The following is a 12681-nucleotide window of genomic DNA, read 5'->3' as shown; positions in this document are numbered from 1 at the left end:
CACTTATTTTAAAATGCACTGTCTTATTTCATAATGTTTGTGGACCGAAGTTAGCCTACTGAGTCCTAGAAAAACTGATGTCATTTTTTATTTTGCTTTTCAGTGTTATTATTTTCTTTTGGTTTTGGGAAGGAGAGTTACATTATAATATTCCCTTTTTACAGTGTTGATGGTTCACTTGTTTGTAATTGAAGGTACTTGAATAATAAAAATAGATTTTTGTACATCTTATTTTTTTTTCTGAGGTCCCAGTGCTGAGAATGTTGATTTCACCTTAAAGATGAACTTTATGATCAGGATGTAGACATACTTTATTAGAAAAACTTGATTAGTGTGCAGTATTTCCCATCTTTTTTCTTAAGAAGTGTGGTTTTCTGTCCTATGCTGTTTTTGCCTTTTTGAAGTAATTTTTTTTTTTTTTTTTTTTTTTTGAGATGGAGTCTACTCTGTCGCCCAGGCTGGAGTGTAGTGGTGCCATCTCGGTTCACTGCAACCTCCATCTTTCAGGTTCAAGCAGTTTCTCCTGCTTCAGCCTCCCAAGTAGCTGGGATTACAGGCGCCTGCTACTGTGCCCAGCTAATTTTTGTATTTTTAGTAGAGACGGGGTTTCGCCATTTGGCCAGGGTGGACTCGAACTACTGACCTCAGGTGATCCTCCGACCTCCGCCTCCCAAAGTGCTGGGATTACAGACGTGAGCCACCATGCCTTTAAAATGGTGCCAAGACAAAATGATTCTGCTGATGATTTCTGTAATCTCTTAAATTATCTTGTTCTCTCAATTAAGTTGGTGGCGAAGAGAAAATACTTTTTTTCTTGCTTTTTACATTTAAATATATTTATTTATTTGTAAAGGCGGAGTTTTGCTATGTTGCCCAGGCTGGTCTCAAATTCCTGGCCTCAAGCAATCCTCCCACCTCAGCCTCCCAAAGCACTGGTATTACAGGCATGAGCCACCACACCCAGCCTGTTTTGGCTTTTAAATGACAACTGTAATTGGGAAATGCCAAGCGACAGTCCTTGCTTGCTGTCAGAATTAAGGCTGTAGGTCTGTAGCAGCAGTCTTCAATAGAAATACAATGCAAGCCTTATAAGTAATTTAAAATTTTCTAGTAGTGGTATTAAGAAAGTAAAAAGAAACAGGTAAAATTTTATTTAATCTTATATATATTATTTTAACATGAAATCAGTTTTTAAAATGAGATATTTTACATTATTTCATACTAAATCTATAAAATCTGGTATTTTATACTTACAGCACATCTCAGTTTGGAGAAGCCACATTTCAAGTGCTCAACAGTCACATGTAGCTAAATATTACCTTACTGAGCAGCACAAATGATAGGATTGTCACATGATTTTTAAGCTGTCTTCCTACACTGAGAGTCTGATTCTGTGGGGTAAATTAAAAACTTCTTCCTGAAGTACTGCGGTATTTAATTTGAGAAGTTTCTATGCAGGAAGAGAGTTCTAAGTCTCTTCCTCTTAGTGTTTTTGTTTTGTTTTGTTTATTTTGAGACAGATTCTCACTCTATTGGCCAGGCTGGAGTGCAGTGGCAGTCCCGGAGCCCTGAACTGAGCTCAAATGATCCTCCCACCTCAACCTCTCAAAGTGTTGAGATTACAGGCGTAGCCACCATGCCCAGCCTCTTTCTCTTAGTGCTGACTATGTTAACATTGAGCCCCATGCTTGTTTAGTGAGGCTCATCAGATGAATAGTGTTCAGTCATTTCCTGGCGTGTCATTGTTACTAGTTACCCTGGTGTGTCATTGTTACTAGTTATTTACATCTGCACTTCAACAGTGTGTGTCAAGGCACAGTATGAGTTTCTGTCTACTAAATTGTAGGGAGAACTTGAGGACCTACAAGAAGATTGAACTTTATTGTGAATAGGTAGAGTACCTGTTGTTGCAGAGTTATTTTCTGAGTCAGTTTCAGGTAAGGCTAAGAGTTTTATAAATGTGCTTCTTTATATTATGGTGTTTCTTATCAAGGGAAAGATCAAATCTTTGAGCAAAATTTAGAAAGGAAGAGACTAGGTTTTATGGCTGTAGAATGCTAGGAGCCTGAGTAAAGTAAAAGATTAACTTGTGTATGGTGGTTTAGGGAAATTTAAAAGGAAAGATGGCAGTTTTTATATAAAGCAACTGACATACTGTCTCCATACGTGCTTCAAGTTGTTTTTGCAACAAGGGTGGTGATTTACATAGAACCTTCTCTGGTTCAGAGCTGCTGTAACAAAGGTAACTCTAAAGCCAGTTAACCTCCATGGGGATCAGTCAGACCCATCATTGTTCCTGTCTTGACCTCTGTGCTCTAATAAACTTCCCTAAATACTACTTGAGCTGCTGTGTGTTACATCTACATTAATAGCTAAATTAGCCTGAAGGCCTAATTAATATTCAGTGTAATTTAATACAAGAAATATGCCCTCTTCTCAGCCTTTATAGTATGAAGAAATTTTAAATTACTTGGTCAGTGAACAAACTCCCTCTGTCAAATATAGTCATGATAGACCTGGCACAATGTAGGGACTGTGGGGAGTGTTGCAGGATCAAAGACAGAATTGGGGAAGGGGTATAGTTATTGGATGTTGCTTGTTCTGTGAGAGATGTGTGGATGTTCTATAAGAAAATAATAATGTTTCCATTTGTATTTAAAACTAGATAGCTGTTTATTGGCACCCTTTTAGTTGGATAAGAGAGAAAATACATTGCTTGGTTTCTACAAGTGAGTCTTAGCAAATTTATTGTAGTTATTTTAGGAAGAGTAATTGATAGCGCGGTAATCTTCAGTTTTTAAAAAGCCCTGATAAGGTTTAACTGGACTTTAAAAGCATTATATGCTTAATGAGAAATTCTAACTCAATCTATGTGTGTCTTGATACTGTTATGTAACCTTCTTTCCAGTTCACGGCCTTCAGGATTCACATGAATACAGGCTTTCCTTTATGTAGGAATCATTCTCATGGGGGAAATTATATATCCTTTCAGGGAATAATTTTGTTTTTTAAGCATTTGAAATAATTGTTTGTAATATTCTTTAAAGAACTCATCATTAGCAGAATTCTGAAGTCTTATAATAGCTTGAGATTTCTTAAATTGTTTTTATCCTTTTTGAGACAGAGTCTTGCTCCGTCGCCCGGGGTGGAGTGCAGTGGTGCGAGATCTCAGCTCACTGCAGCCTCCACCTCCTGGGTTCAAGTGATTCTCCTGCCTCAGCCTCCCAAGTAGCTGGGATTACAGGTGTGTGCCACCACACCCAGCTAATTTTTTGTATTTTTAGTAGAGACAAGGTTTCACCGTGTTGGCCAGGCTGGTTTCAAACTCCTGGCCTCAAGTGATCCGCCCACCTCAGCCTCCCAAAGTGCTGGGATTAAAGGCATGAGCCACCGCGCCCGGCCAAATGGTTTTTATCTTAGTTTTGAGATCCTGCTCTTTAACATTTTGGAGATGGAAACTTTTTGCCATTATACCCTCTACCCTTCCATCTCTTAGGACTTCCTGTTTTTCATCATCATTAGCCACGTGGAAAGGAAAGACAGTGTGTGCGTATCAAAATACTGACAAATCAAGATGACTTTTCCCTTTTAGATTAAGAAAAATTCTGAAGCAGTAAATGGTAAATTTTGTCACATTTATTTACATATTTTAGAGATGAGGTCTCACTATGTTGCCCAGATTAGCCTTGAACTCCTGGGCTCAAGTGATCCTCCTGCTGTAGCCTCCTGAGCTGGAGCTACAGGCATGTGCCACACTGTCTGGATAGTAACCCTTCATTGACATTTGGGCATATTTAAATTGACAGTATCTAGGTAATTATAGAAATTAACATTATTTTGCAATTGGCATATGTATTAAGTTTTCTTATGAGAATAGTTGCCCTGTTTTTTTCCTGGAGAGCCACTACCTGATTAAATAATTATATATTTTTTCTATCTTAGCTGCATTTTGAAAACTCAGTGAATTAGGTGACTGTGGTTTTCTAATTTGAATGAAGGTAAAGTAACCTTTAAAAATGCTTTTTGGCCAGTCACAGCCATGCCTGGGACTCAAGCCTGTAGTCCTAGCTACTCTGGAGGCTGAGGTGGGAGGATCGCCTAAGCACAGGAGGTCGAGGCTGCAGTGAAGCATGATTGAACCACTGTGCTCTGCACTCCAGCCTGGGTGACAGAGTAAGACCCTGTCTCAAAAATACATAAATAAGTGAATTAAATAAAGTACTTTTTTATATTATAGATTTTGAAATGTTATTAAAAAATTTGGGAACTTTATAAGATCAAATGCTGCTGTCCTTGAGTATTTGATTGTATACTGCTTATATTTTGATTTTTTGTATGCATTGTCCTTGTTCATTGTTTTTCTCTTCTGCAGCTCTTATTACCAGTATACAACTAAATCTTAAAAATAATTTTTAGATGAACTGAAAAACATTGCCTAAGATTTTTTAATAAGGATTTTTGTGAAAATGTGTGTGGTTTGTTATTTAAATAGAGATGAGATCTCACTGTTTTGCCCAGGCTAGTCCTGAACTCCTGGGATCAAGTGATCCTCCTGCCTTGGCTTCCCAAAGTACTGGGATTATAGACGTGAGCCACCACTCCCAGCCAAATGTATGTTTTATTTATTGAATAATACATAGTGGAGTTATTTATTTATGTGTGTGGTATGTGGTTTTTTTAATTATTAATTTTTTAGAAAAATAGAAGCAGGGTTTCGCCATGTTGCCCAGGGTGGTCTTAAACTCCTGAGCTCGAGCAGAGTGCCTACTTCAGCCTCTCAAAGTGCTGGAATTACAGGTGTGAGTCACTGTGCCAGGTCTAAGTTATTTGTTTTTACCTCATGAAGCAACAATTAACATTTTAGATTTTTTTTTTCCACTTGTGAAGCATGAAAAAGTTTACTTAAATTGGGTCTTACAAGGATTCGTGTAACCAACAGGATTTCCTCCCTCAGCGTCAGCTCAGATGAAAAGAGGGGTGGACGTTTGTGCAAATTATACTGGTTATAATATTGTGAAATATAGTTTCCTGGAAAAGTCTTTATTGATACCCATTTGTGGCATCTTAATTCAAATTCAGCCATCAGGCTTTCTTTTAAATCATTTACACAGTAATCTCTAGATTGTTTTTGCTGCAAGTATTTTTAAAATTTTGTTGTGGAGTTCTTTGCCATGCCAGTTAGAGTTATACCTGTAGCATCGGATAAGCACTGTAAAGAGCCAAAATTAGAGGTAATACCCTTGCTCTTCCCTATTTTAATCACATAATATAGGTTTTGTGACTCGGAAGAGAGAAGATAGTCTGTCTTGTGAGTACTACATTTGAACTCTTGTTTTAAAATTAATCTCATAGATCACATATTCACCAAAGCTCATCTTTTCACTAGCCAGAGAAAGATGTATTTCAAAATAACCTAAAGTAAAATAGTATTTAATTGAAGAAGTTAGTTTTTATTATATCAGGTGGCCTCTTGGTTATAGTTTCATGCATTCTGATGCCTACGGGCTTTTTATCCTTCCTGTCTCCACTGCATAGCTGGGGAAAACCTAGGGATTGCCCGGTGAATGCCAACAGAGCTTTAACCTGTGTGTCCATGGCTTGCCTTCCCTGAAGCCTCAAAGAGTACAGCTGCGAGTGCAAAAACCTTATGAGCAAAATTTCTGCTCCAGGAACACTTATCTGGGCTGAGGAAACATATTCTAAGAATATCTGTTTTGTAACTAAAGCTTCCATGTACTTGTGTAACGCTTTGTGTAAAACCATGTACTTTGTATAGCCTTTGCTGGAGAGTTTCCATTTTCCTCCAGCTCTTCAATGTAAGTGAAAAAATGTGCCCAGAATGTCTCTATAGATTATTCTGCCTTCCCTCACCTTTTAGTTTTTTCCATGGAAAGCTGACAGGTCAGAATAGGTCATATTTTATTAGAAACTCGAAGTGGTTGGGGGTAGAGGTACACATCTTTGTCTCTTTTTTCCTTCTCGATTACAGAACTAATAATGCTCCAAAGACGTTTTTTAATAAAACTGAGTCTCGCTCTGTTGCCCAGGCTGGAGTGCAGTGGCGTGATCTGAGCTCACTGCAAGCTCCACCTCCTGGGTTCACGCCATTCTCCCGCCTCAGCCTCCCGAGTAGCTGGGACTACAGACACCCGCCACCGCGCCTGGCTAGTTTTTTGTATTTTTAGTGGAGATGGGGTTTCACCGTGTTAGCCAGGATGGTCTCGATCTCCTTACCTTGTGATCTGCCTGCCTCGGCCTCCCAAAGTGCTGGGATTACAGGCATGAGCCACCGCTCCTGGCCACTCCAAAGATTTTTTAAAAAGGTAAATAAATTTTAACTTGAGGGAAACATGGTTATTCAAAAATTCGTGTTTTTTCTTTTTGTTTAAAAAAATTTTTTTTTAGAGACAGCATGTCGCACTATCACCCAGGTTGCCGTGCAGTGGCAAGATTATAGCTCAGTGCAACCTCAAACTCCTGGACTCAAGCAGTCCTCCCACTTCAGCCTCCCTAGTAGCTGGGACTGCAGGTATGCACCACCATGCTTAGCTAATTTTTTTTTTTTTTAACTTTTTGCAGAGATAGGGCCTCCCTGTGTTGCCCCGGCTGGTCTAGAACTCCTGGCCTCCTCCAGGAGCAATCCTCCTGCCTTGGCCTCCCAAAGCACAATATGTGTATTTTTCAGAGGGAATTCTTAGCTTTCATCAGATTTTTCAAGGAATATGTTACTCAAAAAAAGACAAGAACCACAGCATCAATTTGACTTGGTTGGTTATTGCATCTCCTTCCTAAATCTCTCTTATAAGCAGCTATGGTTTTATAAGGATTCCTATGTAAAAGCATCATTTTTAGTAGTATTTTATTTAAAACAAAAATAATTTAATAGATTATGAAGGAAAGTCATAGTCAAAGAACAAATCTGAACAAATCTTCCTCAAGTATTTTATTTATTTATTTATTTATTTATTTATGTATTTATTTATTTATTTATTTTTGAGACAGAGTCTCACTCTGTTGCCCAGGCTGGAGTGCAATGGCATGATCTTGGCTCACTGCAGCCTCCACCTCCCGGGTTCAAGTGATTCTCGCCTCAGCCTCCCGAGTAGCTGGGATTACAGGCGCCCGCCACCAAGCCTGGCTAATTTTTGTATTTTCAGTAGAGATGGGGTTTCAGCATGTTGGCCAGGCTGGCCTTGAACTCCTGACCTCAAGTGATCCCCCTGGCTCGGCCTCCCAAAGTGCTGGGATTACAGGTGTGAGCCACCATGCCCGGCTCCTCAAGTATTTTTTTTACCTTATATCTTTTACAGCTTTACGAATTACTCTATATTTTTCTAGTACCTCGTGGGGTACTTTGTTTGTTTTTTTTTTAAATCGTTTGTTTGTCCTCTGTGCATTTTATAGAAAAGCGAATAATTATTGTGGTTGAGTTTTTGCTGCAAGTCCGAAGAGTTATTCAGACCTGGGATTAGGGTAAAGGCAACCGCTGTTTTGTGATGGTGAGAAGAATGGGTCCATAGAGAGCTTGATTGTACAGACATGCTCCCTGATGAATTGGGAGTGGGTGAGAAACTGGGTACAGGGTAGAAAAATTATCCTTGAACACTGGATAGGAACATTCTTTTACCGAGATGGGGGTGGAGCTTCTATTTACTTGTCCAGGTGAGACTCTGCTGAGCCAGGAATGGGCAGGGACTGGAGACTGGTAATGAAGGTTGAGAATAGCTCTGGAGGAGTGTGGTCCCATGAGCTCTGTGAGGAAGGGTGTCTGGCCAGCATTAAGGTTCCAGCTGAGGTTTGATGGACACTGCTTTCAGAGAGTTATTCATTTGTGTAGTTATGATGCTCTTTAGCAATAGATTGCAGATTGTCTATAAGAGCAGAAAAAGTAGTTAGATTGATCAGGGCTGGGGGTTTATAGGGTGAGTGCAGTAGAAGTAGAAGAAGACTAAGGAGTAGCAAGAGATGATACATGAATTCGATGCTAGATAGGAAAGGAAGGAGTGCTGGGATGAGGCTGGTTAACGTGACCAAAACATTGGCAGGAGTCTGGCGCTCTCGCAGTTGAACAGCTGGGGTAAGGGCTTGAGAGTAATCAAGGAATAGGAGTTTAGAGCCAGATAAAAGGATGTGGATAGCGGGATGTGGTTGAGACTCATCTGAATTGAACAGATTTGTTTATTTTGATATTCAATAATAACATAAGACTGGAGTAACACTAGCTAAATGACCAGGCCATAGGATGTTGTTACAGATTTTTGAGACATGAAAAATTATTCATTCCACAAGTATGTGAGGTCATTGCTTTTATTATGCAAAACAGAAAGATAGTGTTTTCTGAAGAGTAATCTGCCTCTGATATGCGGATGGATTTAAAGGGATATGTGAGAAAACGAAAGCCTTGATTAAAAGTAAACATCAGCCTGAACTGTTTTTGAAATTTTATAACCTCTGAGATGATAGAATTAATGAGTTTTTGCTTCGTGTTCATAAGAAGAGAAGAAATAAGAGCGAACTCCTGGCTTGGGTTTTGTAATTTTTAAAATTGTGTTTGCCATATGTATTTTATGTTCTTTATCCTGGAATTCCTAAATTAATTTTAATTTATTGATAATCCATTTTAACCTATACACTATGATATACATATGCAAGAAAATATGTCATGTTAGTGTATAATTTTGAAATATGGTAGATTTTGAATGACTGTTGAAACCCAGCATTCCTATTAGCTTAATGGCTAATGTCATGAATGGCTTTATATAGATTTGTTTTAATTTTTTTAAGAAAAAAACAGGAGATATACATGAAAAATCTTTTGGTTAGTATAATTTATAATTCATTTGGTATATATTGTATAGAATTTTATTTCTTCATTTTACTAGAATTTTAAATGCCACCTCTTTTGACTTAAGGTTCAGTAAACCTGTTGTGAAAAATTGTGAAACAGTTTGGATGAGTTACTTTTTAAGATCTATACGGTTCCACTATAGAGGTCTCCACTTTGTGCCCTGGAAAACTGGTTTTGTAGGAATTCCTGTTTCTGTAGGTTATTGGCAATTACAGCAGGTGTCTCGGTGGTGCTCTAAAATAGGGTCCTAAGCAGTGGATACCTACTGAAATGGTTGATAAACACACTTTCTAAAAGAAAAAAACCCACACATTTATTACATGAGATAACACATGTCAAAGTGACTTTCCACAGTGTGTGGCACACAGACAGCTCTTAGTAAATGGGGTGTTTTGTTTTTAATTTGCTAAACTTTTGTTATTACTTTGTATTTATTTGGGTTATTTTCTTTCTAAAGAGGGGAACAATATTAATATTTAAATAACCTGCATAACATTCTTAGTGATTAAAAATAAACTTTTATGTCCTTGGTTCAATGCTTTTAAAAAAGTTTTTGAGTATAAAGTGTTACATTTAATTATGGAAAATATAGAAAAGTTAAAAAATAAAAACTTCAGTTGTATTCCCATCAACTAAGAGCAAGAAGTGTTAACATTTTGGTATATTTATTTTCAGTCTCTTTGGAGTGTGTGTTTTTACATAGTTGAGGTCATATTTACAGTTTGTTTTAGATTCTTCTCTCATTGTAGACACAGAACGTATATTTTTTGTGGCTTTGTAACATGATAATCATGTCCCTATTATTGAACATTTGTTATCAGTTTTTTCCTCACTGCCACAGTGATCTTATGTATTGTTGTGTTGCTGTTTAATATAACGAAATACCTGAGACTGGGCAATTTTAAAGAAAAGAGGCTTATTTGGCTCACACTTCTGCAGGCTGTATGGGCATGACGTCACTCGGCTTCTGGGGAGGCCTCAGGGAGCTTTTACTCACGGTGGAAGGTGAAATGAGAGCAGGCACATCACATGGCGAGAGCAGGAGCAGGCGAGAGCAGGATGTGCTACATATGTTTAAACAATCAGGTCTCACAAGAACTCACTCACTATCACGAGGACAGCAGCCAAAGGGATGGTGCTAAACCATTCGTGAGAAATCCACCCCTACAGTCCAATCAACAATCAGGTCTCACGAGAACTCACTATCACGAGGACAGCAGCCAAAGGGATGGTGCTAAACCATTCATGAGAAATCCACCCCTATGGTCCAATCAACAATCAGGTCTCAGGAGAACTCAGTCACTATCGTGAGGACAGCAGCCAAAGGGATGTTGCTAAACCATTCATGAGAAATCCACCCCTGTGGTCCAGTCAACAATCAGGTCTCAGGAGAACTCAGTCACTATGGCGAGGACAGCAGCCAAAGGGATGGTGCTAAACCATTCATGAGAAATCCACCCCTACGGTCCAATCAACAATCAGGTCTCAGGAGAACTCAGTCACTATCGTGAGGACAGCAGCCAAAGGGATGTTGCTATACCATTCATGAGAAATCCACCCCTGTGGTCTAGTCAACAATCAGGTCTCAGGAGAACTCAGTCACTATGGCGAGGACAGCAGCCAAAGGGATGGTGCTAAACCATTCATGAGAAATCCACCCCTATGGTCCAATCAACAATTTCAGTTGCTATCGCGAGGACAGCCGCCAAAGGGATGGTGTTAAACCATTCATGAGAAATCCACCCCTATGGTCCAATCAACAATTTCAGTCACTATCACGAGGACAGCCGCCAAAGGGATGGTGCTAAACCATTCATGAGAAATCCACCCCTATGGTCCAATCAGCAATTTCAGTCGCTATCGCGAGGACAGCCGCCAAAGGGATGGTGTTAAACCATTCATGAGAAATCCACCCCTATGGTCCAATCAATAATTTCAGTCGCTATCGCGAGGACAGCCGCCAAAGGGATGGTGCTAAACCATTCATGAGAAATCCACCCCTATGGTCCAATCAGCAATTTCAGTCGCTATCGCGAGGACAGCCGCCAAAGGGATGGTGTTAAACCATTCATGAGAAATCCACCCCTATGGTCCAATCAATAATTTTAGTCGCTATCGCGAGGACAGCCGCCAAAGGGATGGTGCTAAACCATTCATGAGAAATCCACCCCTATGGTCCAATCAACAATTTCAGTCGCTATCGCGAGGACAGCCACCAAAGGGATGGTGCTAAACCATTCATGAGATATCCACCCGTATGGTCCAATCAACAATCAGGTCTCAGGAGAACTCAGTCACTATCGCGAGGACAGCAGCCAAAGGGATGGTGCTAAACCATTCATGAGAAATCCACCCCTATGGTCCAATCAACAATTTCAGTCGCTATGGCGAGGACAGCCGCCAAAGGGATGGTGCTAAACCATTCATGAGAAATCCACCCGTATGGTCCAATCAACAATCAGGTCTCAGGAGAACTCAGTCACTATCGCGAGGACAGCAGCCAAAGGGATGGTGCTAAACCATTCATGAGAAATCCACCCATGGTCCAGTCACCTCCCGCCAGGCCCCACCTCCAATACTGAGGATTACAATTCCACATGAGATTTGGGTGAGGACAAATATATAAACTATATCACCTTGAATAAGCTATTTAGCTACCTTTCCCCTTAGTTTTCGCATTTGTAACTGTGGGAAATAATACTTCCTAAGGGTTATGAGGATTAACTGACATAATGTGTATAGAATCTGTAGAGCAGTCCTTGAAACAAGCCTGTAAAATATTGCCCCCATGTTCATCTTTGTGCACAGAGGAGCTCCCCTTTTTTCCTTTTTATTGCTACTGAAAAAATTTTTAGCATAAATCCCCCAATAATAAAAGTACTTAATTGTTTTAATCTTACTACATATTGTGCAATCATTTTCTGGTTAGTTATGGCAATTTACATTCCTCTTGAGCAGTATGAGACTGTGAATATTTAATCGAACCCTCACCAGTATTACATATTCTCATTTATTCATTTATTGTAGAATTAGGGTCTCGCTTTGTTACATAGACTTAGAGTATAGTGACATGATCATAGCTCATTGCAGCCTCAAACTCCTGGGCTTAAGCAATCCTCTGGCCTCATCTTCCAGAGTAGCTGGGACTATAGGTATACGACACCACACCCAGCTAATTTTTTTTTTTTTTTTTTTTGAGACAGGGTCTTGCTCTGTTGCCCTGTCTGGGGTATAGAGACCACAGCTCCCTGCAGCCTCGACCTCTTGGGCTCAAGTGATCCTCTTACTTCAGCCTCACAAGTAGCTGGGACCACATGCATGTGCCACCAACGCCTGGTTAATTTTTTTTATTTTTTGTAGAGACAGGGTCTCACCATGTTGCTCAGGCTGGTCTCAAACTCCTGGGCTCAAGGGATCCTGCCACTTCAGCCCCCAAAGTGCAGGTATTACAGGTATGAGCCACTGTGCCTGGCCCATATTCTCATTTTTTTTTTTTTTTTTTTTTTGAGACAGAGTCTCGCTCTGTCACCCAGGCTAGAGTGCAGTGGTGCGATCTCGCCTCACTGCAAGCTCCACCTCCCGGGTTCACGCCATTCTCCTGCCTCAGCCTCCCGAGTAGCTGGAACTACAGGCGCCCGCCACCATGCCCGGCTAATTTTTTGTATTTTTAGTAGAGACAGGGTTTCACCATATTCACCAGGATGGTCTCGATCTCCTGACCTCATGATCCGCCTGCCTTGGCCTCCCAAAGTGCTGGGATTACAGGCGTGAGCCACTGCGCCTGGCCTATATTCTCATTTTTTAAAATCCTTGTTTGAGAGGCAAATGAATTG

The 12681-nt window shown here is 40.0% G+C and overlaps 1 protein-coding gene across 2 annotated transcripts in view; it reads left to right on the top strand.

Moving 5' to 3' along the window:
* CNST (consortin, connexin sorting protein) overlaps positions 1–12681 on the top strand; it is a 116892-nt gene that overhangs the window by 1732 nt on the left and 102479 nt on the right. The window lies entirely within an intron of this gene.

Source organism: Pongo pygmaeus, chromosome 1, assembly GCF_028885625.2.
Source record: "Pongo pygmaeus isolate AG05252 chromosome 1, NHGRI_mPonPyg2-v2.0_pri, whole genome shotgun sequence".
Lineage (NCBI taxonomy): Eukaryota > Metazoa > Chordata > Mammalia > Primates > Hominidae > Pongo > Pongo pygmaeus.
This window is presented reverse-complemented; position numbering and strand designations above follow the sequence as displayed.